The sequence below is a fragment of the Macaca mulatta genome, chromosome 13 (genome assembly GCF_049350105.2).
Source record: "Macaca mulatta isolate MMU2019108-1 chromosome 13, T2T-MMU8v2.0, whole genome shotgun sequence".
In the NCBI taxonomy this organism is placed as follows: domain Eukaryota; kingdom Metazoa; phylum Chordata; class Mammalia; order Primates; family Cercopithecidae; genus Macaca; species Macaca mulatta.
Genome location: NC_133418.1, coordinates 100,416,640 through 100,442,940, shown reverse-complemented (window position 1 = coordinate 100,442,940; position 26,301 = coordinate 100,416,640). Strand labels below are relative to the sequence as shown.

Here is a 26,301-nt window from a genome sequence, read left to right as displayed (position 1 = left end):
AGTCAGAGTTTGAAGATCTTCAAAAATTTCCTAAAGTTCACAGACCCTTGGGTAACCCTGTGCTTTGCAGTTTTTCAGACATTTTTGCAGGCTTTGTTTCTCTTTTAAATATTACAACTCTGTGAATTAATGACTGGTATTGATATTTTACATTGAAGAAACCGGTGCTCAAAATGGTATGTGACTTTTCTTGTAATGCAGCTGTCAAATGTGAGGCTAGAATTGAAGACTTTCCCAAATTTTAATAATACTGTCGGCTTTTTTTAAGGTTCTTTCTTCTTAGTATGTCAGATTGCTCCTTAGTAAGATTGTGTCAACCTTTGCTCATTGTCAGCAAGTGAGCATGTCTGCTTCACCACATTATCCCATTGGGTGTTCCACCACTCTAGTGTTTGCTAAATTGGCATGTAGATAATTGCATTTCATTTTAATTTGTTTCTTTGTTGTATTTAGAGTTCTCTATCCACTTATCCATTGGAGTCTTACCAATTTTTATACTATTGCGTATGAATTTTGAATATATTAAGAATATTAACTTTGTCATGTTTTGTGCAAATACATTTACCCTTTCTATTTGCCTTTTTACTTTGCGATATTTTTATGTATAGAAGTTTTGAAATGTTTAAGTATTCAGACCTACTTTTTCCTCTACATTTTTTCTCTTTTTTTAGTGTAGAAATTTCTAAATGTTTGATACATCTCAGTGAATGCAGACACTTACATTCACAGATTTTTTTTTTTAACATAATGGCAATCTAAATGATTAAAAAAGGAATGTCAGTTAAGTTACAGTTTTTTGACTTTGTCATGTGTTTATTGGTTTTTCATCTTCTTTGAATATTTTAAAATATTTAATCTTTCATAATTTTTATAAATGATATGTAGAAATCTAGATTAGTTCTGATAGCATTTAGTAAATGTTTCATTTTTACCCAGATTTCAAAGTATAGTTTACCCAGTGTAACATTTTCACATACACGTATATTTCTTTGTCTCTACTAAAGTTCCTTTGATCTAATTATCTGTCATGGCGTAATTATGTATTTTTAATGTTATTGTAGCTTTAAAGTGTTCTTTTATTAGTTTTTCAAAACTGTTTTATTCTTTGATATTTTTCCAAATTAACTTGAGAATATATTCATCAAATTAAAAAATAAACATATGAAGGATTTTTAATTACAATTGCATTGAGTTTAAAGATTCATTTGGGGCCGGGGTGGTGGCTCACACCTGTGATCCCATCACTTTGGGAGGCTGAGGCAGGTGGATCACCTGAGCTCAGGAGTTGGAGACCAGCCACGGCAACATGGAAAAACCCCGTCTCTACTAAAAGTACAAAAAATTAGCTGGGCATGGTGGCGGGCTCCTGTAGTCCTAGCTACTCGGGAGGCTGAGGCAGGAGAATCCTTGAACCCAGGAGGTGAAGCTTGCAGTGAGCCGAGATCATGCCACTGCACTCCAGCCTGGGAGACAGAGCGAGACTCAGTCTCCAAAAAAAAAAAAAAAATTTGCTGGGCCGGTGGTGTGCACCTGTGGTCCGCGCCTATGGTCCCAGCTACTCGCGTGACTGAGGTGCGAGAATTGCTTGAGCCTGTTTGTTTGTTTGTTTGTTTTTTAAGACAAATATCTTCCTCTCTCGCTCAGGCTGGAGTGCAGTGGCATGATCTGGGCTCACTACAGCATCTACCCATCAGGCTCAAGGGATTCTCCCAGCTCAGCCTTCCTAGCAGCTGGGACCGCAAGTGCACAGTGGCACAATCCCAGCTCTCTGCAACTTCTGCCTCCAGGGCTCAAGTGATCCTTCCACCTCAGCCCCAGAGTATGCCCAGCTAATTTTTGTTTTTTGTTTTTGTTTTTGTAGAGACGGGGTTTCACCACATTGCCAAGGCTGGTCTCAAACTCTAGACTCAAGCAGTCTGCCTGCCTTGGCCTCCCAAAGTGTTGGGATTATAGGCGTGAGCCACCATGCCTGGCCAGCTTTTATATTTCTTTGTGCTTTTTCTACACATATGCAACTTGGAATTAGATCTCTGTCCTCTCAGAGACTTTCCTTATGCTGTCTGGCCCCCAGGAGCCTCTTTTCCTAGTCCTTTCACTGGTAGCAGGGGTTTCTTTCTCTTCGAGTCTTAGTGTCCCCTTCCCCCACTGTTATGCCCCAGAGAAATACATAGTGAAGATTCTTCCCATATTCTTCCTACTACTCTGGCTCCTTTCCCATTTCTCAGGACAGAAGGACAGGTTTCTTTTAGGCTTTCAGATGTGCTGCCTCAGTAGTGCAGCTTCATGACTTAGACTGGCTTTGAGGCAGAGTCAGCAGAGAAGAAAAAAAAAAAAAGAAGAGTAAAGAAACTGGGAACTCCCCTCATACTGCTCCAAACCACATACTTTGTAGCCCACAGATGCTTGTTTTATACCCACTAGAAAGAGGGGGTTTCTCCTGGAGTTTTGCCATGTATGTCTGCTGCCTAATTCTGGGACTCTGCCCACCCTCAAGTCAGAGTGGTAGATAAAGAAAGGATTAAAAAAAATAGTAGTAAAGTTACCTTCATATTGGTTATTCTTCACATTTTGTCTTTCTTCTCCAACATACCTGACATTGTTACTTTTCAGTTTTCAGGAAGTTGCTTTTAGTATTCTGCCCAGAGTTTTTAGTTGTAATCAGTGAGGGAGATAGGCTGTAAAGGGCTTATTCCATCTTGACATTCACTGAAAGTCATATTATTTCGTTTTGAAAACAATTTTTATTTTCCCAAAATTCTTCTTGTTCCTTGATTATTATAAGAACAGATTTTTTTGTTGTTGTTGTTGTTCTGTGGATATATTGGCCTCTTGAATCTCTCTCAAGATACCAATAAAGTTAGGAAAATTTTATTTATTTTTGTTGCCTTACTGTATTTTCTTTGGGTCATTGTGTCTCTACTTCTTCACCTTATTGCCTCCGTTGGTTTTTATTAAGTGGCCAGTGATTGTTAGCCTTCTTCTTTACAGTATTTTCAAGTAAAGGTCACAATCAGTGGTTGTCTTACTTCAATGTATATAACCATTGCTTAGCGGCCCAGGTAGAATGTAGGTTCCTGGTCCCATGGACAAATATCTGATTCAGTAAGTCTAGAGTAGGGCACATAAACACCTTAAATTATTTTGATGCTGATAGTTGAATGATAGCCTTTGAAATCTTGGAACTGGTGTAATTCTGTACAGATCATTATTCCCCTTTACAAAATACTGTCTTACCCACTGAGCATCGTGGCTGACCATGGGACTCTGTAGTTGGCTTCCTGCTTGCTGTGGTGAGTGAGAGGTGGGCTTTCCTTTACCCTCCCCTCCCCTCGCTCCCCTTCCTCCTCCCCTCCCCTCCCTCCTCCCTTCCCCACCCCTCCCTCCTCCCCTCCCCTCCCTCCTCCCCTCCCCTCCCCTCCCTCCTCCCCTCCCCTCCCCTCCCTCCTCCCCTCCCCTCCCCTCTGTAGAGGTGAAGTCTCTGTATGTTGCCTACGCTGGTGTGGATCTCCCATCCTTAAGCGATCCTCCCACCTCGGTCTCATTGGGATTACAGCCCTGAGCTACCGTCCCTGGACTCATTTTTCTTATCATGCACTTGCAGAGACAAGGCTGATAGCAGGGCCCTGTCCCTCAGTTTCTGCTGTAGGAAAGGAATTTTTCTGCTGGAAGAGTTCTGATTAGTTCTGAGTTGTCTTCCTTTCCCCACCCCCTCTCTCCACTGAGATTGTCTATAGCCTGCTATTATCTCCATTTCAAAGTTCACACTATAAGCCATCAGACAAAGACTTTAGACTCATGATAAATGCTGTGGCTGACACTTAACTTGTCATTAGAGTTGTACTGGCCATCACTGGTGGTTTTTCACTCAGTTGTTTTGTGGCCTGCCCTTCTGACCTGAGGTCTTTAGTAGGAGAAGAGGTAGATGAATGGGCTCAGTCTGCCATCTTCAACTGAATGTCCACTGTTAATCTTAAGGTGATACTGGTTTCTAATATGCGAAGTATTTCTGTTCAATTCTCAGATAAAATAATCATCATGAAATCTGTAGTAGGATCACACCTTATTCATACTCAGGTGTGCAAGAAAATATAGCTTCTTTATTTTTCTTATCTGTTCCTTTTGATGAACCCTGGTCACTGGATGGCCTGAGGAAGAGTACCAGACTTAACTCCCATCTGGTAAACTGGGTCTTATCCAATAGTTTAAATTGTTCTGTTTGGATATTTCAGCTTCTGGATACTATTCATTCAAATATTATCTCTTCCTCAGACCTGCCCATAACAGAATCTAGACTTATGGGTTGGCTCGTGTGAACTTGTAGTGGTGGAAGCACACCAAGACCCTCAGTCTATGTACTATCTTTTCTGGTTTCTTACTGGCCTCTCCCTGGAACTGTGGCCACTGAGGTTCACAACTAGTAAACTAGCAAACGGTATTACCCGAGACCTGTTCTTTTGACTCCTGGGATTCATTGGCCATCTTTCCTGGTGTCACAGATAGCCTGAGGTCTGGGTTGGCCCCCTGAGCCAGGTATTCTCTCTTCCAGGCCTCTTGCTATGGAATTACTTTGCCCCGCTGGCAAACTCGTCATTCTGTATCTTAAGTTACTTTTCCCGTACTACTTTAGAGCACACAGAAATTTCCTAGTACCTTCCATGGTACATGAGAAATAAGGGAGATGCCAGAGCTGATCTCACATTCCTCCTCAACCTTCCTGGTTTCTGTGCATATATTTTGGTGTGGCTATCTCCAGCTTCTGTTGAGTAGGCATAGGGAGAGGAAAGAAGTTGGTGGTGTGTGTGTGTGTGTGTCTGTGTGTGTGTGAGAGAAAATGTGTGTGTGCACATGTGGCAGGGAAGTTCCTGGAAGGCAGTCATTTTGTACAGTCTTAGTGGGAAGTGAAGCTGACTGTTCTAGCTCCCAGATTTCCTTACTCCCTCAGACATTCTTTTCTTCTGCAGCCTTTGCCTGAAAGATGATGGGAGTATTGGTCACTTGCATCTTCTATCTCTGTCTCACCTTTTAATCCCACAATCCTTTGTCCAGAATCAGGTGTTTGGGGATATAATTTATACTTTTTCTAATTTATATCATCTTTCTACCCTAATTGACAGGCCCCATGTTCTAACTGTCATGAGCAGAAGGGATATCTGCTCTGTACTATGGAAGAAACTATAATCCTACTATTTCAATCTTGGCCAGAATATATTAGTGTCTAACAAATTCCTTCTTTGGGAAAACCAGACTTTCAAAAACTTTTATCTTACTGTAAAATTCTTTCTTTAATTCATAAGGTAAATATTAACTATTTCTTTCTCTTTTCATTTTTAAACTTTACCAAAGATATGGATGCTACTCATAGAATAGGAGGGAAGTCAGTGGAAGGAAAAGCAAATGAGAAAAGCATACTGGTATCTTTTCATAATCATGAGAGCATATCTACTTTCAGTACTCCCATTTCTCAAGACTTCCTTGGCTTTTCTTACATTTACTTTTTTAATTGTAGTAGAGATTCTTATAAGATTATGTTTCTAAAACATGTTATAGTTATTTGATTTGTATTAAGCTTATAACTTTGATGTTTTTAATTATAGTCTTCTCAAATAGGAAAATAGTATGTGTCTCTATTTTTTCAAATCTTCTTAAAATATTTATCAATAAGGTTTTATAAAATTAGGAATGTGGATTTAATATACAGGTCTCACATTCTTTTTGGGAATTTTTTTTTCTTTTTAGTGTTTTTGTTTTTAAGAGAGTAAAATCCAGGTTGCAACTCAGTTTCTTCTGCCTTACAGCTCTTCCCTATGTGGACCCATGGCACTTTGTTTGTCTTTTGTAGAATTCCTCATATTTGTGTTTACCAAACTGTAGTCAGCTCAATGCAGGGAATCAGACATTGCTTGTCTTTATTTGCCTTAGTGCCAACAAATTCCTGCTCATGATTGGCATGGGGAAATCAGCAATTCTTTTGCTCCTTTCCTGATTTCTTTTCTCCATAGGACTTACCATATTCTAACATACTATATTGCTTATTTGTTTTATTTATTGTCTGTCTCTTCTCACTAAATTATAAATGCCATGCAGGCAGAGATTTTGAACTGTTTTGCTTACTGCTGTATTCCTAACACCTAGTGGGGCACCTGTCACGAAGATGACCAGTATTTGTTGAATGATTAATAAATTATCAAAATTTAGATATTCGCCTAAATTATATCATATGATCTATAAAATACTGTAAGTATAAACTTCTGGTATGAAAAAAGTAGTAACATAATTGGAAAGATACATTAAAAGCTAGGAAGACCTTAATATAAAATCTACTCCTGTTCCATTTTGTGAAATGAGCAAGAGATGAAATAATTTAAGCACAAAGGCCAAGCTAATTGTGGAAATGGACCAAGAATTTAATGTCACCTGGACATGTGGTAAGCAGTATTTACGATTGTAGTTAAGAAAAAGTACAGGTTCTGCAATCAGACATTTCTAGGCAAGTTTCTTGATTTCTCTGTGCCTTAGTTTCCTCCCCTGCAAACTAGGAAAAAATGTATCTTTCTCACAGATTGTTCTAAGACATCTATGAAATAAAGTACAGTAACTCTTAGCACACTGCTTGGCATTTAGTGAAGGCTCAAAAAGTTAGCTTCCATTATTACTGTTTGGAATATCTGCCATCTGTAGCTTGTGGATGTGACAGTTCTTTAGTTTTTGGTGGGGCTTTAAAAAAATAGTTTCTAGAGACCAGGCTATCAAATCTTTCCTTCAATCCCTCTAATATGCCAAGCTCCCCAGTTCTCCGAGTTGATGCATCTGCTCTTCTCTTGGCCTAGAGAACAGTCTTCTCTGACGTGCTTTGCTCCTTTAACACCTACTTATCTTTCAGGTCTCTTCCTATTTCTTTCATTTTTAAATTTTTATTTTAAGAATTTATAAATATATACAAAAGTAGAGAGTATGATGAATCCATCACCATTTCTATGTATCCGTCAATAGCTGTGAGGATTTGATCTCTTGAAAACCACCATCAATAGCTGTGAGGATTTGATCTCTTGAAAAATTAAAGAAAGTTTTCTTGAAATCCCAGTAAATACCTTTTATTTTTTTCTTCCTAGCACATTAACACAATTTGCAGTTATGTGTTTAGTGTCTCTTTTCTCCATTAGTTTATAAGCTTCATAAAAGCTTGAGTTTTGTCTGTTTTCTTTATTGTGATATATCCCGTGTCTCATACAGTGCCTGAAATATGATAGGTTCTCAAGTATGAAACGAATGAATTATTTAATAACTGACAAGGTCACTAAAGGGTTTGAAAAGATGAGCATTTGATGGAAACTTTTTGAAAAAGATTGGTAAGAATGACTTAGGCAGCTTTATATTAAAATGATAGGTACCGTTTTGGCTCAGATTCATATACTTATTAAGCAACCTTGTGCTCTTAATTTTTTTCCAAGTAAGCTTCTGTGTAAAGCAAACTCAGTGACCTTGTGACGAGAATATTAGTTGAGTTTATAAGATATCGTCCATAGTCAATAACTAAATTAGCTTTGGGGGATCACTCTTGGGTAAGGTAAAATGATCCCTTGAGGTGCTGGGCCTTCTGGGCTGAGAGATCAAGCACCCTGATGGCTCTTAGAGACATTATCATGTTGAAGCCTTTGCCCAGCCATCAGCCTACTCCTTGTTGCTATAGCTTCATTTGACAAAATTTTAAAAAACTGTTTTTCTCTTCAAATTGTTATCACCTCCTTTTTTTTTTTTTTTTTTTTTTTTTTTTTTTGATGCTGTTTTGAACCAGTAACCATGGTTTCTTATAGAGGCTCCTTGGGAGCTTTAAAAACATCAGTCAGTTTCACAGCTGGAAGCAGAGTGATCTAGATAAAAGCATAAGAAAAAAGCTTACTGAGGGTTTTCCCCCCCTGTTACAACAGTTCTTTCATTAGGGAGCACTTTGCATAAAGTGAAATGTTCTCTGTTCCCACGGAAGTAGACATTTTAATTTAAATCAACAGTAAGGTAGCACCTGGTTCCTTTTTAGAGTCTAGAAAGGGGAGGTAATACTACCATTCACCTGTCTTTCACCTGAACCCACCCTGTCTCTGTGCCCTTCTCTTTTGTTTCTATTTTCTTACCATCTTTCTGGGCCAATGATGAGTGATAGTAATACTGACATTTGGGGTTCAAGATGGATGAAGTCGTGAAGTTGTAGCTTTGAATTAATGAGGGAAAAAGGAGTTAAGTAGCAATAAAAACGTGATACAGTGGTACCAGAAGTTTATTTGCCAGGATCAAGAAGAGTCAAGGACTGACTCTTGTCAGAAGGCCAGAGTGAGTAATTTGTTAGAAGTCAAGGTTGGCAGCAAGCACTGTCTTGATGGATGGCACTATTGAGAAGGGAAAGGCAACCTATATTTATTAAACTCTTTACAGAAAAGCTTGCCGACCCTCATTGAGATAGACTGGATCAGTCTACCTTGGATTGGATATGAGAATGGTTATATTGCGGGGGAAGCACACTCTTAGGTTATACTGCTTGTAGATATTAGTATAGCAGTGGCATAAAAGGAGGGTGCTGTGGATTTGGATGAGAGTAGTGGGTCTTCTGGGCCTTTCTTTATGGAAAGTCTAAACCCTGCCTGTGAAAGGAAACTTCAAATGTAAACATTGAATGTTTATTTTTTTACACATTCCTTTGCCCTTCCTACACGTATACCTATGTCCATACTCTCAGATGGATTTACTGTAATTCTGTTATTCATATACTTACATAAATGTGGACTTACGCAAGTATCTTAATTGGAAATGACCTTGGAGATCATGTTTCAACATCCTTATTTTACAGGTGGCAAAAACTAAGTCCCTTATAAGTTATATGCCTGATGTCACAAAAGCAGGTTAGTGGCAAGTCTTGGGAGTGAAACCCTGGTTCTTTGAATTCCTGTTGTCATGCGTACAGGTATTCACATACAAAGTCTGCCCTGTGAGGCCTCACCCATTATATATCTTTAGCTTTAAGTAGCCTTTCTTAGAAAACTAAAACAGCTGAAGAGGAGAGAAGCATTACATCTAGATTCTTCTAACTTAACTCTTCTACTGATTATCTTTGCAATTTTTAGGAAGTGTACCATTCTTTGATAAACAGAAATAAGAATATAGAAGATAAATTAGAATTATAAAGATTACTGTGTACTAAGATCCTGGTATTTGCCTCATTTCCTGATCCCTTTCACAGTGTAATTTACGTGAAGGAAATGTACAGTTACTCAAGTAAACACAGTGCTAGATTCACAATTCCTAAGTATAATAATTTATAAGTGGAACATTGAAGAATCCAGAATTCATGTTGCTGTAAATATGTTACATAGGCTTGTTTAAATGTTTTCCTTTTGTGAATTCAATAAACAGTAATTTGTAATTTATAATAAAACATGCTTAATTTATGATTTCATAACTTACTGAAAAAAACTTTAAGAAAATTAGGTATCGCACTGGGTGCCGTGGCTCACGCCTGTAATCCCAGCACTTTGGGAGGCCGAGGCGAACGGATCATTAGGTCAGGAGATTGAGACCCATCCTGGCTAACAGAGTGAAACCCAGTTCTATTAAAAATACAAAAAAATTAGCCGGGCATGGTGGCGGGTGCCTGTAGTCCCAGCTACTCAAGAGGCTGAGGCCGGAGAATGGCGTGAACCCAGGAGGAAGAGGTTGCAGTGAGCCGAGATTGCACCACTGCCCTCCAGCCTGGGCGACAGAGCGAGACTCTGTCTCAAAAAAAAAAAAAAAGAAAATTAGGTATCATTCAACTGAAAAAACAAAAGGAATATACCAGAAATTATAGCCATTTTATTTTCATGTTCCTGATGGGGGTATTGCTGTCACAAGTGGGGCAGAGTCATTATTTTTCTCAAATTCAGAATTAGAAAGGTCTTTGCTTTTATTGCATCAGAACATAATCATAGAATTTCTTCTTGCTGGTTCCCTGGGGACCCCCTTTAGACAAGAGACATCCTGGGAGAAATTTGCACAAAAGATGTACATCGGAAACTAAACTACAAGAGCAGATATTAGCATCCTTTTGGTTTGTTGTGCAGATGGTTTGTAAAAACCTTAACATCGGTATTACTTGCCTGTTTTTAATTAACCTCTAAAGAATTGTGTAATTGTTACTTCTTTCCTTCTCTACGATAAGTTAGGCCTCTGAGCTTTCTTTCCTCTTACATTTGAAAAGCATTTAAAATTTTATCCTTAGAAATACAAATACTGAACAAATTAATGTTGTAGTTTCAACATACTTAACCAATCTTAATTATAAATTAGGATGTGATGAGACTGTTTCACTTTTAAAATACATGATTGATGTTTAATATTTCAGGAATTTAAGCCATTATAGTGATGTAACTGCTTATACTTAGTTTTATGTTTTTATTAAAGTCCTATCTTTAAATGGATTGTCTCATTGAAGAAAATTAAATGAGCCAAATGTTTGTTTAACTTTGGGATTCTAAATAAATATTTTTCTTATAGTTGTTTTATTAGAATTGGGATTGACATTTATGTAATAATAATGGTTTGATTGTCACTTATCTGGAACTCTGACTTACCAGCGCAGTTCAGTTATCTAAGCTAGTATTTTTCAGTTCTTCAAAACCATGTTTCTATTTGGTAGTTGTGAAATCACCTCTTCCTCTTTGCTATTGTCTGAAATTTAAAATAAATAGAACATAACTTGTTTTTAAAAATCAAAAGAATTAGATAGAAAATACTGCTTTGTTTTCAAACTTATTAGCACATCTCCAATGTATTGAATTCTATTTAAATTTACAAAACGGAAGTTTCTTACATGAGTTTCATGGACTACTTCAGAGGCTCATTAAATCTCCTGATATTATATATAAAGTTTTATCCATGTGGGAATTCTTTTGAGATGAAGTATCTGTAGCTTTATTGGAGTCTTGATGCTTTCTATCACCTAAACAAGGTTAAAAACCATTTTTGTAGGACCTCTGAAGTATCATACTTTCCAAAAGAGTATTTAAGGTAAATTTGCTTTGCTTTCTAGAATCAATTACAGAATCTTGGTGTAGCCAGCCTCCATTTTTTCAGATGCCACAAGTTGTGATTTACCCAATGATATTGTAGTTTAATCTTTGTCAAATCAGCAAGGGACACAATGAGGCTTTTTTGATGTCCTAAGTGATTTCTTAGGGCCCTTTTAGCCTTCCAACCTCTGCACAGAGGTTATTGAGCTTTCAACTAGGCAAGCAGGTATTAGTATTTGAATACAAAGCTTTTATGGGCACAATAGAGATCTCTGATAATTTGCCTCAATTACTTCGTGAAGTGTTAATGTGTCTCATGTCTTTGCTGTATATGGTGTATGTTCTCACACTGTATGTGGAAGCCCCTGTAGTTGCAGAGGAAAATCTGTCTTTGACAGCATCTGTGTTGAGGTGAACTTTCAGGAGTGAGATCATGAGATTTCAGACTATAAGAATTTCAGACCTGTGAGCATTTCATTTATTCATTTAACAAAGATTTATTGTGTGCCTGCTTATGGAGATGGAAGTTTTACTGGTTTTGTGATACCAAAAGAACCCCATTGTGTCCCCTGCTAATTTGACAAGGATTAAACTACAGTATCGTTGGGTAGATCACAACTTGTGGCATCTGTAAAAATGGAGGCTGGCTACACCAAGATTCATTCAGTGATTCTAGAAAGCAAAGCAAATTTATCTTATAGAATACTTGTGGAAAATTATAAGACCGTGTTCATTTAATAATATCGGTTTAGTTAATATTGGGAAATGTTTTTCTGATTACTTAACCTAAAGAATAAAATGCCATACAGTAATACTGACAGCAGTTCTTATAAAATAGTCCTTAGCATAGTAGTCTCACAAAGTTATGAAATTCTCAAACTACTAGGAATTAAAGAAATCTCCTAATTTAAATATAGGACCAAAGCCAAAAAAAAAACAAAAAACAAAAAAAACACTTTGTTTTATTTACCATTTTGTACGATTTGATTAAGGTTTGACTATCAGGTTTAAGTTAGTGATTTTTTAGATGTTTTAATTTAGAGGTTATGTTTCACATTGTAAACCTAGATCCTGAATTTTTATATTTAGTAATATAAGATGGCATACTTACAAGTGCAAAGGCTAGAGCAAATTAATTGAAAGTATTCTTAAATAAACTTAAATTTTAATCATTTTTGTGTATACTTAAGATGATTTCAAAATAAGGATTTTATGATTTAATGTGCTATTACATTTCAAAGAATTAAAGACTTATGCTATTCTACAATATTCATTTTAACTGGTATGCTTGAGGTTTATGAACTGTGAGGTTTTGTGTGTATCTTTCCAATCCCTGTTAATCCATTTGGCTTTTCAAACTGGAACAAGATTCTTCAATATTCTAAGTCCTATTTTAAGATTCCTTCGCCAGTTCAGCTCGTGTAAGGAAATAATCCAAAAGGAATATTAACAATGTAATATTTATATTGTGTTTGTTTTTACATACTGTGCTTTTGTGTTTTTACTTTATATGCTTAGGGTATATAATTGGTTTCCAAGGGTCAGTATGTGATGAACAGGGTTTTACCTATGGGAAGTGGGGTTCAGTTGGTACAGGAACCTCAATTATACATCCTTCCTCTTTGTTTCCATGAGTAGTATCCTGAGCTCATAACCTTATGATATTTACATGTTATTTTAATTATCTCTTTTCTCAACTAAATCTCCCTCAAATCCTTGAGAACAGAGACATCAGTTAAATCAACTTTGAATCTTCAGAATGTAGCACACAGCAGACATGCAAATATTTTTTAAACGAATGAATCAATTGCGAGACATAAGGGCTTATCTTGGATCCTCTATAGTCATTAAACAAGATTTTAAACTGGAGAATAGTGTATTGGCCAATGGTTATCTGGAATACCATAATCAATAGGAGTATTGTTTGTGTTTGTGGCAGGGGCTGGGGCTGGGGAAGATTTTCAGGAAATGGCTCAGTGGTTGTAGGTGCTGGAGAGTCTGAAATCTGTAGAGTAGGCTGGAAGGCTGGAGACCCAGAATCAGGGGTTACAACTTGATTCTGAAGGCAGTCCTGAGGCAGAATTTCTTTTTCCTTGGGCCACCTCAGTCTTTTTCTCTTGAAAGCCTTCAGCTGATTAGATAAGGCCTACTCATATTATGAAAGATAATCTGCTTTACTCACAGTTTACTGATGTAAATGTGAATCTCATCTAAAGAATACCTTCTCCCAGACAGCCAAGTTGATGTTTGACCAGATATCCGGGTACAATGGCTTAGTTAAATTGACATGTAAAATTAACCAAGTAAGTCATTAATTTCAGTGGGAAAATTCAGCATTCTTGTAAATGAAATTAGCTATAAAAAATTGAAATTATTATAAGGAATAGTAACAAGTTATAAAAGAAACGTTCATTGCTATGGCCAGGAATATATTGCTATATTGGAATCTTTAAGGGCAGAATGGAAAAAAAATGAAAGCATATGAACAATTATTATGTAACATATAAATCAGGAAATTTTAAAGGAGAAATTAGGGTGAACTTAGGAAAGTATTCTTAAAGGATATGAATTTTGATAAAAATTTGAAGAAAGTCTGCATGCTATGCGTATATATGGAGTTGGCAGAGAAGCCTGATAAGTAGAGTACCACAGGCCTTATGAGAGGCTTGGGGAAGGAAGGACAGGGAGAAATTGGCAAAGAGCCTTGCGTACATTTTGAATTTGTTTAGCTGGAGAATTAAAAAAACAAAAATGAAAAAGTTCTTCTAGGAGTTAATTAGGAAGGAAGAGATTAAATGAAAACATTTCTTTTAAATTTTTTTTATTTTTAAATTTTAAAACATATTTTAGATTCAAGGGGTACATGTGCAGTTTTGTTACATGGATATATTGCATAACTCTGGGATTTGGGCTTCTATTGAACTCATCGTTCAGATAGTCAAGCTCGTACCCAATTGGTAGTTAAAAAAAATCATTTCTTAAAGATCTAGTTTTACATGTATGATGGACTAGAGTGGTTGCTAAGCCCAAGCACAGGAGATGAGGACCTGGACAGAGATTTATAAATAGAAACAAAATCCAAATAGAGAATTGAGACTTCTCAGAGATTGCTGAGAGAATTGACAGAACTGTGTGATTTAATGTTGGAGACAACACAAGAGAGGACATACTAATTTTGCCTAAATTGTCAATCTAGTATTGTAAGAATGATGTTGTCAATTTTGATAGTGATGTGGAAATTTACCAAGATGGGCAAGTGGAATATAAGGAATGATGTACACATATGACTCAGATATTCTCTGGGGTAAAAGTGGTTTTATCACTGTATTCCAATATACTGGACATTCTGAAACACAAAATATAGTATCTTCCTATTAAGGGATGTTATTCTACTTGGTGAAACCGGCATACTTTTATTATAAATTTCATAGTATAACATATAATATTTGAAGATATCAGATATATCACATAAATGGCAAATCATCTCTCTCAGTATAGTCAGTGTCTACTGTGACAAAGCAACAAAAACTGTAGCAGTTTAAAGTGGGAAGGTATTTACAAGTATTTTCTGGGAAGGATTGATGAGTGTCTCAGATTTAGGCCCTTACAGATAGGATTTTTTAAAGTTTTATTTACACAGTGGGGCAAATAGGGAAGCAGAAAGCCCCACAAGTTGGAGGCTTAACTATGGCTTAAATATACTATATTTTTTCCCCTAAACTATTAATTTGGAATATCTTGTAACTTATATACAGCCCTTTTACTATTTTATTATGTATGGTTAATCTTTTTTTTTTTTTTTTTTGAGACCAAGTCTCACTCTTTTGTCCAGGCTGGAGGGCAATGGCATGACCTTGGCTCACTGCAGCCTCTGCTTCCTGGTTCAAACGATTCTTGTGCCTCAGCCTCGTGAGTAGCTGGGATTACAGGCGTGAGCCACCATGTCCAGCAAATTTTTGTATTTTTAGTAGAGATGGGGTTTCACCATGTTGGCCAGGTTGGTCTCAAACTCCTGACCTCAGGTGATCCACTGCCTCTGCCTCCCCAACTGCTGGGATTACAGGCGTGAGCCCAGCCAATTAATCATTTTTATATGCTTCAGACTTAGTGCTATTATAATAAAGCAGAGCCCTGTAGCTTCAGTTTTATAATTTCATTTTATTGTATATTCCCCATTCCCTTCTTTAGTCTGTCAGTCTCAAAAGTTCATCAAAGTATTGGGCATTTCTTGGGGGCAGCATTGAGATTATGTTTTTTGTTGTTGTTGTTTTTGTTTTTGAGACAGGGTCTGGCTCTGTCGCCTGGGCTGGAGCTCAGTGGTGGTATGATGTTGGCTCACTGCAACCTCTGCCTCCCTGGCCCAAGCCATCCTACTGCCTCAATCTCTTGAGTAGCTGAGACTACAGGCATGTGCCATCATGCCCTGCTAATTTTTTGTATTTTTTGTAGAGACGGGGTCTTGCCATGTTGTCCAGGCTGGTCTCAAACTCCTGAGCTCAAGTGATCCGCGTGCCTTGGCCTTCCAAAGTGCTGGGATTACAGGCTCGAGCCACTGCGCCTGTCTGCAATGAAATTTTGATGTTTTTTGTTTCCCATTCGTTATTAGTTTGTTGTTACTTATACTGTGTATGCCTTTGCTTTCATTACTTTATTTGGCCATAGTCCTGACAATGGCATTAATTGGGATATTCCTTGGGCCAGAGATATATATTCTTATATTGTCACTGTGTTTGAACTTACATCCTCTTGCTTTCTTTCTAGATAGAAATTTCTTTCGGTGATAGTATTTATTCCTGTGCTTGTTTCTCAAACCCTATTCTAATTTCCATCCTCTAAACCTTATTGCCTCTTACTGTTATTACTCTCATAGTAAATATCTTCTTTGGATTGCATTCATAGCAATTTATATGATATGCATAGAGTGTGAATTACTGAAATAAAACTATTGTTTACCTCACAATATTCTGTACCTCAGTTTTCATCAAGTCAAACTGATTTTCTCTGCAAGTAGTTTGTGTTTTCAATGTTTCAGTACATGTTATTATCTTACAGTATGTAAATAGTAGTGTAAAGATTTGTCATAAAATTACTAGAAAAATAGAATATTTAAAATATGCATGCAATTTACATGGGAAGCTTTATACAATTCGATAGTTTTAGTTTTTTTTTAATGCTGTTCATTTATAAGAGTTAATGAATCAGTGAAACTACATTTTTAACAATACCAGGAGAAAAGGATTTAATAGATCTTTAACATCTTCTGTTTTTTTTTTGTTTTTTTTGTTTTGTTTTTTTTTTTTTTTTTGAGATAGAACCTCACTCTGTCACCCAGGCTAGAGAGCAGTGGTACAGTCAGAGCTCACTTTAACCTCCAACTCCTGGGCTCAAGCCATCTTCCCACTTCAGCTTTCCAAATAGCTGGCACTACAAATATGTACCACCATGCCCAGCTAAGTTTTTAAAAAAATTTTTAGAGATGGCATCTCACTGTGTTGACCAGGCTGGTCTCGAACTCCTGCCTGCAAGCCGTCCTTTCACCTCCACCTCCCAAAGTGCTGAGATTACAGCCATGAGCCACTGCATCTGGTCAGATCCATAACATCTTAATGTCTTTTTCTGACAGTTTTATTGATCGGGATTCCTCTAGAGATCATTCTTTGGAAAACAGCTCCTCCTTCCTCCTTTCTTTCTTTCTTTTTTTCTTTCTTTCTTCTTTTTTTTGAGGTGGAGTCTGGCTCTGTTGCCCAGGCTAGAGTACAGTGGCATGATCTCGGCTCACTGCAACTTCCGCCTCCTGGGTTCAAGCAATTCTCCTGCCTCAGCCTTCCGAGGGACTGGGATTACAGGCACACACCACCACACCCGGCTAATTTTTTTTGTATTTTTAGTAGAGACAGGGTTTCACAGGGTTTCACCGTGTTGCCCAGGGTGGTCGTGAACTCTTGAGCTCAGTCTATCCACCTCCCTTGGCCTCCCAAAGTGCTGGGATTACAGGCGTGAGCCACTGCCCCTGGCCCCTTCCTCCTTTGTTTACCGGAGGTCAGAATACAAGAATTCCTTCCTTATCAGGTAGTTTAATCTTGGTTAGAATTATTATGCCTTCACCATTTAATTTTTTCTTGTTACTCCCTCTGTCGTTTCAAAAAATATTCATTATAATTAAAATTTAGGAAGAACACTGGAACTTAATGTAGCTGTCAGAGATATTAACTACAATTTGCTGACAAGACACGTGATTGGGGAAGACTAGCAACAAGTAATTGGATTGTTAAGTAGTAAAGTTTAGCAAGTTTAAAGTAAAGACAGGGTCTCAGTTTGTCACCCAGGCTGGAGTGCAGTGGCGTAATCTCAGGTCACTGCAGCCTTGACCTCCCACGCCCAAGCAGTTCGCCCACCTCAGCCTCCCCCAGTAGCTGGGACTACAGGGGTGCGCCACCACACCTGGCTAATTTTTTAATTTTTTGTAGATATGGGTTCTCACTATGTTGCCCAGTCTGGTCTCAAACTTCTAAGCTCAAGCAGTCTGCCTGCCTAAGAGCTGGGATTACAGGCATGTGCCCACTGCACCTGGCAACAGTAAAGTTTTAAAAAATAAACTCTAAATTATTTTCTAAATTTATGTAGTAACCAGCACTTTCTTGAATATTTCTTTAGGTAATCAAGACAATCAATATATTTTGGCTAATAAGAAGTAAGGTTAAATTAAAATTTTAAGTTATTTTTATATAAAATATTTAAATATTATTTAAATAAAACATTTTAAATAAAATATTCTCCAATCTCTTTAATCATCTTATAAAAATGTGTTATCCTCCATATAAAAGTAGATATAAAAACATTGTTTAGTATGTTAATGTGAACTAAGCAGTGTCATGTACATCAGCCTCAGAAATGGAATTTTACCAATACTGTGGAAACTCCCTGTGTAAGCCTCTCTCAACGTATTCCTCTTCCTGCACTGTTCCCCAGTGTGTGAACACTATGCTGAATTTTGACTGTTACGCTCTTGATTTTAAAAAAGGTTTTACTGCATATGTATCTATGCCTAAATTATCTGTTGACCCACTTATTTTATCAAACTTTATAAAAATGATAAGACATACCTACAAGATATTGTGGGTTCAGTTGCAGACTACCACAATAAAGCAAATATTGCAATAAAGTGAATCACACAAATTTTTTGCTTTCCCAGTGCTTATAAAAGTTACATTTATGGTATACCATAGTCTATCTAAAGTGTGCAATAGCATGTCTAAAAAATAATGTATATACCTTAATTAAAACATACTTTATTGCTGAAAATTGCTAACAATTATGTGAGCCTTCAGTGAATCATAATCTTTGCTGGTAGAGGGTCTTACCTCAATGTTGATGGTTGCTGACTAATTAGGATGGTGGTTGCTGAATATTGGAATGCTTGTGGCAATTTCTTAAGACAATGAAGTTTGCAGCATCGATTGGCTCTTCCTTTCACAAAAGATTTCTCTGTAACATGTGATGCTGTTTGATAGCATTTTTTACCCACAGTATATCTTCTTTCAAAATTGGAATTAGTCTTCTCAAACTCAGCCACTGCTTTACCAAGTTTCTGTAATATTCTAAATCCTTTGTTGTCATTTCACCAGTGTTCACACAGTATCTTCACCAGGAGTAGATAACATCTTTAAAAACCACTTTCTTTGCTTATTCATAAGAAGCATCTCCTTATCCATTAATGTTTTATCATGAGATTGCAGCTATTTAGTCACTTTTCAGGCTCCATTTCGAATTCTAGTTCTCTTGCTGTTTTCACCATATCTGCAGTTAGTTCCTCTACTGAAGTCTTGAAGCCATAAAAGTCATCCATGATGGTTGGAACCAATCTATTCCAGACTCCTGTTAATGTTGATATTTGATCTCCCATGAATCACGAAATGTCCTTAATGGCATCCAGTATGATGAAGCCTTTCTAGAAGGTTTTTAGTTACTTTGCCCAGATCCATCAGAGGAATTACTATTTATGGCAGTTATAGCCTTATATAATGTATTTCTTAAATACTAAGATTTGATAGTTAAAATTACTCCTTGATCCATGGGCTGCAGAGTGGATGTTATGCTAGCAGGCAGGAAAACACATTAATCTCCTTGTCTGTCTCCATCAGAGTTCTTGGGTGGCAAGGTGCAGTAACATTTTGAAAGGAATCTTTTTTTCTGAGCAGTAGGTCTCAACAGTGGGCTTAAAATAGTCATTAAACCATGCTATAAACAGACATGCTGTCATCTAGTATTTATTGTTCTATTTATAGCACACAGGCTGAGTAAATTACACATAATTCTTAATGGCCATAGGATTTTTGGAATAGTCACTGTGCACTGTCTTTACCTTACAGTCGCCAGCTGCATTAGCCACTAATAAGAGTTAAGTTAGCCTGTACTCTGAAGCTTTGAACCTGGGCATTGATGTCTCCTCTATAACTATGAAAGTCCTGAATGGCATCTTCTTCCAATAGAAGGCTGTTTCATCTACATTGAAATCTGCTGTTTACTGTGGCCACTTTCATCATAGTTAGATCTTCTGGATAACTTGCTGCAGTATCTCCATCAGCACTTGCTGCTTTATCTTGCACTTTTATGTTATGGAGACAGCTTCTTTAACCATCATGAACCAATCTCTGTTAGCTTCAAACTTCTGCAGCTTCCTCATCTCGCTGTCTTCATAGAATTGAAGATAGTTGGGGGTCTTGCTCTGGATTAGGTTTTGGCATAAGGGAATGCTGTGGCTGGTTTGATCTATCCAGACCACTAAAACTTTACCCATATGAGCAACAAGGCTGTTTTGCTGTCTTACTGTTAGTGTGTTCACTGGAGTAGCACTTTAAATTTCCTTCAAGAACTTTTCCTTTGCACTCACAACTTCGCTGACTGGTGTAAGAGGCCTAGTTCCAGCCTGTCTTGGCTTTTGACATGCCTTTCTCTCTAAGCTTAATCATTTCCAGCTTTTGATTTAAAGTGAGAGGCATGTGACTCTTTCTTTCACTTGAACAGTTAAAGGCTATTGTAGGGTTATTAATGGACCTAATTTTAGTATTATTGTGTCTCAGGTAATAGGGAGATGGCTGGTTTGGTGGAACAGTTAGAACATACACATTTGTTGATTAAGTTCACTGCCTTATATGGGCTTACATGTTCATGGTGCCCCAAAACAATTACAGTAGTAACACGAAAGATCACTGATTACAGATCATCATAAAAGAGATAATAATAATGAAAAAGTTTGAGATATTGTGAGATTTTCCAAAATGTGACACAGAGGCACAAAGTGAACACATGCTTTTGGAAAAATGGCACCGATAGACTTGCTTGGATCAGGGTTGCCACAAACCTTCAATTAATAAAAAACACTATCTGCAAAGCCCAGTAAGTCAAAGTGCAATAAAAGGAGGTATGCCTGTATATTGTATGTGTTCTTCTACTATCTACGTTTTACGTTTTTTCAATTTTTAAAGACTTATTTATGTTGCTGTGTAGGACATTTATTTTCCTGGCTTTATACTATTCAGTTATGGGTATGTGACAGTTTGTTCTATTGTTGATTGATACATTGTTTTTTTCTGCTATGAACAACTGAGCGATGAGTATTCTTAAACTTATTTTGTGGTATGCATATGCAAAAGTATCTCTTCCTAGAAGTAGAATTGCTGAGTTATGGGGTTTGTGCGTATTCAATTTCAGATAATGCCAAATTATTTTCCATTTTGGTTTGTGGCAGAGGATGGCTAGATATACACTGAAAATTTCCTCTTCTTCCTGGGCACAGAGTTAGGTTGAATTTTCCACCTCTCTTGCATCAGGAATGGCCATGTAAATGAATTCTAGTCAGTAGAATGTGAGTAGAAGTAATCTATGCCACTTTTAGGCCTGGCCCACAAAAATCTGCCATGCATTATCATTTAGTTTCTCTTCTCCCATCTTTTGGCCAAGTTTTGTTTCTTTCATACCAATTCCTATACCTTTTCCTACCTGTTACTGTGCTGGCTAGACTTGTACAGTGTTGGATAGAAGTGGGGATTAATGGGTGTTATTTGTAATTTTAAAGAGCATGCCTCATGTATTTCACAGGTATCTACAGTGTGTTCTGTGTTCTCTATATTACCTTTATGAAGCAAGGAGGTTCTCTTTAAGATTTTTTTTATTTTATTTTATCGGGAATGCTGAGTTTAATCTAACGTTTTACCAGTAATGATTGAGATGAACATTTGGGATTTCTCTTTTGTTTTCTTAATCTTGTGAATGATATTTATACCTTCATAATTTTTTTTTTATTTTTATTGTTATTATAAATTTCTTTGGTGACAGAGTCTCTGTTGCCAAGGCTGGAGTGCAGTGGTGCAATCTTGGCTCACTGCAACCTCCCTCCACCTCTCGGGTTCAAGAGATTCTCCTGTGTCAGCCTCCCAAGTAGCTGGGATTATAGGTGCCTGCCACCATGCCCAGCTAATTTTTGTATTTTTAGTAGGGACAGGGTTTCGCCATGTTGGCCAGGCTGGTCTCGAACTCCTGACCTCAGGTTATCCACCCTCCTCAGCCTCCCAAAGTGTTGGGATTACAGGCGTAAGCCACAACGCCTGGCCTCATACTTTCATAATGTTAAACTGCACTTGTATTTCTAGCATAAACTCAGCTTGGTCATGAGATGTATTAATCTTTTGTTCATCACTTTCTTCAGTTTGAAGTATTTTTTGCTATCTCCATTTTTTTCAGTCCTAGTTTGGATAGTGAGAAATACCATGTTATATGAGTATTTCAGATACTCCCAAACTTTCCAGTTCATGGTATCCTCAAATCAAAGAAATACCTAACAACTACATTTATTTAGTTTCAAACAAGTTAGTATGTATGTCCTTATAACTTGTTAGTTATTTGAAAAAATCATACACATAAATTCAATATATTTTTATTTTAATTGTAAATAACCACAGTCCCTTGCTAATGGGATATGTGTGCACCTCAGAGCAATGCATAACTTCTCAAACCTTGGAATCAGATAAGGCATTGCGGTTGCCATGCTCACTTCTTGTTCCGTGTTGATTTTCACTCAGGGATGCGCTTTTTCTTTCTTTCTTTTCTTTTCTTTTTCTTTTCTTTTTTTTTTTTTTTTTGAGACGGAGTCTCGCTCTGTCGCCCAGGCTGGAGTGCAGTGGGGCCATCTCGGTTCACTGCAAGCTCCGCCTCCCGGGTTCACGCCATTCTCCTGCCTCAGCCTCCCGAGGAGCTGGGACTAGAGGCGCCCACCACCACGCCCGGCTAATTTTTTGTATTTTTAGTAGAGACGGGGTGTCACCGTGTTAGCCAGGATGGTTTCAATCTCCTGACCTCGTGAGTCACTGCACCTGGCAGGGATGTTCTTTTTCACAGCAACTACCATAAACTCAGATTTATAAGGATAATACATCATTGAAAGGAAAGCGGTACTATTTAATTTTGAAATTATTTGGTGTCAGACAGATGTTGTATTGCATAATTTGGGAAACCCTGAATTTTGGAGAGTCAGTAGTTAGAATATGAACAGTGAGGGATACTGTGTTTTTTTGTTTTTTGTTTTTTTTTTTGGAGTCTATTTGATATTTATATTTTATTAAGATAAGTTGGAATAACAGGATATCAGCTATATCTTTAATAAAATTTGCTATAGTCATTTTCTGTGTTGAGTTTGAATTATGAGGGATACTTGTGTTTATGTACAATTTTGCATCTATGATCACGAGTGAGACTGGCCAGGTGCGGTGGCTCACGCCTGTAATCCCAGCACTTCGGGAGGCCAAGGCGAGTGGATCACGAGGTCAGGAGATCAAGACCATCCTGGCTAACACGGTGAAACCCCATCTCTACTAAAAATACAAAAATTTATCCGGGCGTAGTGGCGGGCGCCTGTAATTCCAGCTCCTCGGGAGGCTGAGGGAGGAGAATGGCGTGAACCCGGGGGTGGGGGCGGGGGGGAGGGGTAGCGGAGATCGCACCACTGCACTCCAGCCTGGGAGATAGAGTGAGACTCCGCCTCAAGAAAAAAAAAAGTAAGATTGACCTACTTATTTTCATTTCTTACACTATTTGGTTTTGGTATTAAGGTTATACTGGCTTAATAAAATGAGTTGGGGAATGAATATTTTCTCTTTCTTGAAGAGTTTACATAAGACTGAAATTGTTCTTTGAGTTTGGTAAAACTCAACTTTCTTTGTGAGATTTTAAAAAATTATTGTGGTTGAATTCGTTTTTCTTTTTCATACCTGTATTTTCTTATGTAATACCATACAATACACATTTAAGGCTGGACAATCTTATACCAAGAACACAAAACAAAGCCTGTTTGGAGTTGATTCTAAGTAAGTTTATCGCTTAGTCACTAAATGTTGTACTTTTAAGCAAAACTAACTCGTAGTTTTAGAGAAGATTGTAAATTATTGGTTTAGTGTCCTTCATGACTATGGGATTATTTAGTCTTTTCATGTCTTCTTGTGTCATCTTTCAGAAAACAACTTTTTTAGCAGTAATTTTAGATTTACAGAAGAGTTGCAAGAATAGTATATTGAATTCCCATTTGAAATGACTTTTAAAAATACTGTCAATGAGATCACCCAGTTCTCCTATTATTATTATTATTATTTTGAGATAGAGTCTTGCTCTGTCTCCCAGGCTGGAGTGCAATGTCACTTTCTCTGCTCACTGCAACCTCCGCCTCCGGTGTTCAAGCAGTTCTCCTGCCTCAGCCTCCTGAGTAGCTGGGACTACAGGCACCTGCTATTTTTTTGTATTTTTAGTAGAGAGGGGGTTTCACTGTGTTAGCCAGCATGGCCTCTATCTCCTGACCTCGTGATCCGCCCGCCTCAGCCTCCCCAGGTGCTGGGATTATAGACATGAGCCACCACACCTGGCCAGTTCTCCCATTAGGTACATTTGTCAAAACTAAGAAACTGACACCAGCTCACTGAACTTTAGACCTTATTTAGATTTCAACAGGGTTTTTTTTTTTATTGTTTTTGTTTGTTTGTTTGTTTGTTTCGTTTATATCCTATATGCTCTTTCTGTCCAGGGTTCCCAGAGTATCACATTGTATTTAATTGTCATGTCTTCCCAGTCTCCTCTGGTCTATGACACTTTCTGGTTTTCTTTATTTTTGTGACCTTGATTTTTCCTCTTGAGGAGTACTGGGCAGATATTCTCTCTGTCGGCGTTTGTCTGATGTTTTCCTTGTGGGATTGTGGGAAAACTAACATAGAGAGGAAAGGCCTTTCTCATCACATCATTTTAGGGGGCATGTAATATCCATGACATCACTGATGGTGTTAAATTAACCTTCATCACTTGGTAAAGTAGTGATTGCCATGTTACTCACTGTAAAGTCATTATTTTTTCTTTTCCCTACTTAATTGTTTGAAAGCAAGTTACTAAATCACCTTCAAGGCTGAAGACCTGGGAATTAAGTTTCACCTCCCAGAGGGAGGAGTAGCTACATAAATTATTTGAAATTCTTCTGTAAGAAAGATTTGTTTCTTGTTCTCCATTTAAAATATTTATTTAACCATATGTTTATATCACTGTGTCCTAGGTTAGTTTTAGTGGGTTATGTATCTTTTTAATTGAATTTACTGTTTACATTTGTTTTCAAATCTATTAGTTAAATGTTTTCAACAAAAACATTGATCTTTGCTTTCTCAGTTGTTAAGTTCTCCCTTTCATTTTTAATTACCTTGTGTTATTTTCTTTCTTGATCTCATTGGCAGTATTTTTTAAAGTCATTTCAAAGAACCAGGCTGGGTGTGGTGGAGCAGGGCCATCCCAGCAACTCTGGAGGCTGAGACTAGAAGGATTGCTGGAGTCCAGGAGTTAAAGGCTGCAGTGTGTTATGATCGTGCTTGTGAATAGCCACTGCACCTCCATCCTGGGTAACATAACAAGACCTCTTAAAAAATAAAAAAGGACCAACTTTTGGTTTAATTATTCTCTTTGTTGTGTGTTTGATTTCTGTTTCATCAATTTGTGCTTTTATATTTGTGCCTTTTTTTTTCTTGATGAGGAAGTTCTTTCTGGTAACTTCTTAGACATTTAGCTCAATTTTCAGTCATTCTTCTTTTCTAACGAAAGCATTGATGGGAATACATTCTCTGAGTATTGCTTTTACTACATTTTATGATTTCGAAATGTAGTGTTTTCATTATTTTTTCATTCTTGGTTTTAAAAATATTTATAGCTTTTTCCTTGAGTCATATGGTATGGCTTTAAGTTTTGAAATGTATGACAATTTTATGTCTTTTTCTTATTGACTTTGAATTGCATTGTGATCAGGGAATGTAGTCTTTCTGGTAGTAATTGTTCCATTTTCTCTAGCATGTTTTTTTTTTTTTTTTTGAGACGGAGTCTTGCTCTGTCGTCCAGGCTGGAGTGCAGTGGTGCGATCTCCACTCACTACCAGCTCCACCTCCCAGGTTCACGCCATTCTCCTGCCTCAGCCTCCCAAGTAGCTGGGACTACAGGCGCCCGCCACCTGGCTAATGTATTTTTATATTTTTAGTAGAGATGGGGTTTCACAGCGTTAGTCAGGATGGTCTTGATCTCCTGACCTCGTGATCCACCCGCCTCAGCCTCCCAAAGTGCTGGGATTACAGGCGTGAGCCACCGCGCCCGGCCTAGTGCCTTATTTAATTGTATTTGTTGTGATTTTTTTTTTTTTTTGAATCATGAACTTCTTTTTTTAATTGGAACCCTGTGTGACTGTGGTAACTCTTTAGACTTGGGTTCACAGTGCATTCCTCCAGGGAAGATTTTTTTATTTCCTTCTACTATATGCTTGGAGTTAGGGGTCTATGAACATAGGTTTTAACTTGAAATTCTCCCCTCTTAAAAAAAATTTTAACTTTTATTTTAGATTCAGGGGGTACATGTTCAGGTTTGTTGCATGGGTATATTGTGTAATGCTGAGGTTTGGGGTATGAATGACCCTGTCACCCAGGTAGTGAACATAGTACCCAACAGTTAATTTTTTAACCCTTGCTCCCATCCCTCCCTCCCTGCTCTGTTAGTCCCAGTGTCTGTCTTTGCCATCTTTAAGTCCATGAGTGCCCAATGTTTAGTTCCCACTCATAAATGAGAACATGCAGTATTTGATTTCCTGTTCCTGTGTGTTAATTTGCTTAGAATAATGGCCTCCAGTTGCATCCATGTTGTCGCAAGTGGCGTGATTTTATTCTCTTTTACAGCTGCATAATATTTCCTGGTATACGTGTGCCACATTTAG

General features: G+C 37.5%; 1 protein-coding gene across 6 annotated transcripts in view; it reads left to right on the top strand.

Annotated features, from left to right (window-relative positions):
* The window catches only part of NCOA1 (nuclear receptor coactivator 1), a 278,197-nt gene that overhangs the window by 85,546 nt on the left and 166,350 nt on the right, over positions 1-26,301 (top strand). The gene's annotated exons all lie outside the window — the stretch shown is intronic.